Below are 3,884 nucleotides of genomic sequence, written 5' to 3'. Positions count from 1 at the left end.
TATTGCATTTGCCTATACATAACATAAGATCTTCTTAATAATATACATCATTTTGACGAGCAAACGTATTCAAGCCTTGAACTGAAATTCTATATTGGAGTCAAGACCGTATAAATTGTATATCGTATTCAATTATACTCGAATTCTACTAAATAGATCTGGGTCTAAGTCTTTTATTGTATTTAACTACAAAATAAAAGACGTATTATTGATTACAATGTATTAAATTTATGAACATACAAAACTTACAAATTTACCTACCATAGTTTATTAATTAATAATATAGTACGATATTAAACTTGATTCATTAATCTCTTCTCCAGTGTCATCAACTGCGAGCTGTAACCGATGTCCGTTGATTTAGGCAGATGCTGAAAATGAAATATATTATGCAAAGTATAGCGTAAAATTCAGTTCAAAAATTCCACGTGGAATCACCTTTCGCTTGCGATATTTCCAGATTTAATGGACCTTCCGTAATGTCACTATTATGGTGAAATGCGACAGCAAAATCCCCACTCCGTATTCTATCCTGGCATAACAAAGTAGGTCACGACTGGTAAGTGCAATGTATTAAATAAAATGTCAACCAACCAGAGACATAATTTCTAAAAAACTGTGATGCTAACCAATTCCTGTTCTATTTTTGTCGTAATGCAATTATATGCAGCGTAGTACTACCATTTATGAATTATGAAAAGTATTATGGGGAGTACCTTCCACGGGTGCTGGTGGTGGTGCTGCAGGTGCTGGGGCTTCAGGTGCGGGGGCGGGTGCGGCCGCTGCACAAAAGAAAACAATGTAAAATATCAAGTGTGTGCTATCATCAATTTTGCTATACAGTTGAATCCTTTTTTAAATTCATTTATCGTAAACATATGTCATCCAAAATCAATGAAAAAATTATTCTCAAAATGTACTCAATAATAAGTAAATTATAAAGCTTTGTATTTTTGTGGAATAGATTGCTGTCAAATAACAGTCATAGCAAACTCTGACGTCATCGGCTGTCACCGGCCATAGTACTATGTGCGTGAGAAAAAGATAGTGCGATAACCCCACCACGCAACCACTTTTTTACAACATTTTAAATATACATAATTACTTTATATTTTAACCAATTTTGATGCTCATTTCACATCTAAAATGACACATAGAAACCTACCCTATTACAGTCATTAAGTAACTAACAAAATATATTATACATTCATAAGGTCGTGACATGCATATGTAGGTGTTCTAATAAATTGATTGATTAAAATATTAATGCGGCCATAAGAGAGCTTTCTGCCCAAAACGCGAATCGAAATAAATAATCATGGATCATGCCTTTGTCTCCGCCGTTCCTCAAATTATCAACAATGGCACTATGAAGTTTACACTATTTATTCCGCTCAGCCAATAAAAAATAGATACCTGGCGCTTCTGCTGGTGCGGGGGCAGGTGCTGGAGCGGGTGTAGGCGCTGCTTCTGGTGCAGGAGCTGGCGGCGCACCTGGCCAATAGATTAGTAAAGTTACTCATGTTAATAATGTTAATAATAATAATGTTAGGGGTAATCATTTCTCATCAGTCGACATTCTATTGGACCCCACTACCCTTACCATCAGGTGAAGGTCACTTCACCGTACCAGTATAAAAAAGAAATCTCATCTAATACTCATTCCACCACTTGTCAATTCTAATTAGGATTTTTTACCACATGCTGCTTAATAATATACAATTTTTTATGTGATACGAGTGAGTCCGTAAATAAGTTTGCCTATCATTTTTTACCATTACCAAGAAATACATTCATACTATAAATATATTTACAAAGCATTGGTATATAATTCGCGCTTTTTGAAAAAATACGGAATCACTTCATAAATATTCCATTACATCCACATTTCTCATAATTAATTCAAACCTCAGCAATGAATTTAATTATGTAATTTCGTTCCTACGTTAAAAATTAACGACGAATTATCAAAGGTCGTGTGAAAATGGCGACATTTAATTAATTTATTAAAATCCTCGCTCTCTAATGGGGTCGCACCCGTCTGAGAGAAAGTGATGGAAAATCCCAAGAAATTCTAATATTGTGGTTACAGCAATGGTATCAGATGTCCCAATTACGCAGAACATTTTTGGGTGTACGCAATTAGCCTGAGTTAAACAAACATCAATAATATAGGATTTCACACTGTTGACTTAGTGATAATTTTGTTTATTCTGACAACCCTATTTGAACCACTAAAAGGGTTGAAAATGTTAGAAAACCTTCTGCTGGTGCTGGAGCGGGAGCGGGGGCGGGGGAAGCAGCAGGGGCCCCTTCAGCTGGCGCAGGCGCTGGGGCAGCCGCAGGTGCACCTATGTAATTAATTATGACGGAGTCAAAATGTTTTGTGTATTATTATAATAAACGAAGCGAATTTTAACCTTGAAGCAAACATGCGGTAATAAAAAAACCCGCACAAAACCTAAACGCAAATATACAGCAAAATATCGTAATAAAGTAAACTATAAATAACAGCGGCGATAGCCTAGTCGGGTGTAGAACGGAATGCCGAGACGAATGTCCGCAGGTTCAAATCCCAAGGGCACACACCTCTGACTTTTCTAAAAAATCATGTGTGTATTCTTTGTGAATTTATCGTTCGCTTTAACGGTGAAGGAAAACATCGTGAGGAAACCTGCACATCTGAGAAGTTCTCTATAGGAATTTCCAAGGTGTGTGAAGTCTACCAATCCGCACTAGGCTAGCGTGGTGGTCTAAGGCCTAACCCCTCTCAGTAGTAGAGGAGGCCGGTGCTCAGCAGTGGGCAAGTATATAATACAGGGCTGATATTATTATTATATTATTATAAATAATACCTTCAGCAGGAGCAGCAGGTGGTGGTGCAGCTCCTTCTGCAGGAGGTGCAGCAGGTGGGGCAGCAGGTGCACCCTCTGCCGGCGCTGGTGCAGGTGCAGGTGCTGGCGTAGCACCTTCGGCTGGAGGTGCGGCGGGAGCACCCTCCGCAGGTGCAGGCGCAGGAGGAGCACCTTCCGCCGGCGCCGCGGGTGGGGCCCCTTCAGCCGGAGGGGCGCCTTCCGCTGGTGGGGCTCCTTCCGCTGGAGCGCCTTCCGCTGCACCTTCCTGGTATTTATAAACTCATATTATTCTGGGAAGCAAATTTTAGAAAAAGATCAAACTGCAAGCATAGCATTGAAGCATGGTAAGTTCGTTAGAATGATTTTATTTCTTTGTACATTGAAGAATATTCAAATTGCATTTTATAATTGTTATTGTAAATGTAATTGCACATTGCATTGTTTGGTTATTCGCACAGCAATCGAAGCAATTGTTCTTCAGATCTTTTCAATTCTCAAACAGATCAAGACTCATTTCAATCCCTCATGCACCTTATAAATATACATTTTAAAGGATATTTATAAGGTGCATGAAGAACCAAGGCAGACTACGTATTTCATATACGCTTTCAACGCGTTTCAAAAGCAAATAAAACATGCAGTAGACGTTACGTAGTCCGACATTTTGATACATCTGCATATTAATATGCGCGCTGAAAACGCCCAAAAACCGTATGTCCAAAATACGTTGTCCGCAAAGAAACTAAATTATTTATTTCATTATCACTTTGCGTGTTATGATGAAGAAAAGTGATGTTAAATTAATTTACATTATAAAGGCAAGGTTATCCAACTGTAGTTAATTACGGAATGCAATTTAAATAATTAATAACATCGCATAAATGAATGGCACTGGATCCGCAGGTATTTAATTTCTGTTTCAATTACTTTAACGTTATTGGATTAAATGGCATTTATTTTAGTTAAATACTTTTCTAGAAGCTTTTCTGACTTGTTAGAGATGATTGATGGAGTAATCAAAAAGCAAAT

The 3,884-nt window shown here is 37.9% G+C and overlaps 1 long non-coding RNA gene across 1 annotated transcript; it reads right to left on the bottom strand.

The window, feature by feature from the left end:
• Positions 1 to 205: 205 nt before the first annotated feature.
• On the bottom strand, positions 206 to 1,462 carry LOC119190162. The gene is made up of 3 exons (XR_005112793.1): positions 1,417 to 1,462; positions 717 to 782; positions 206 to 371 (listed from the first exon to the last, which is right to left on the bottom strand). It is a non-coding gene; the product is annotated as an uncharacterized LOC119190162 (long non-coding RNA).
• Between the last annotated feature and the right edge of the window lie 2,422 nt (positions 1,463 to 3,884).

The sequence above is a fragment of the Manduca sexta genome, chromosome 22 (genome assembly GCF_014839805.1).
Source record: "Manduca sexta isolate Smith_Timp_Sample1 chromosome 22, JHU_Msex_v1.0, whole genome shotgun sequence".
Taxonomy (NCBI): Eukaryota; Metazoa; Arthropoda; class Insecta; order Lepidoptera; family Sphingidae; genus Manduca; species Manduca sexta.
This window is presented reverse-complemented; position numbering and strand designations above follow the sequence as displayed.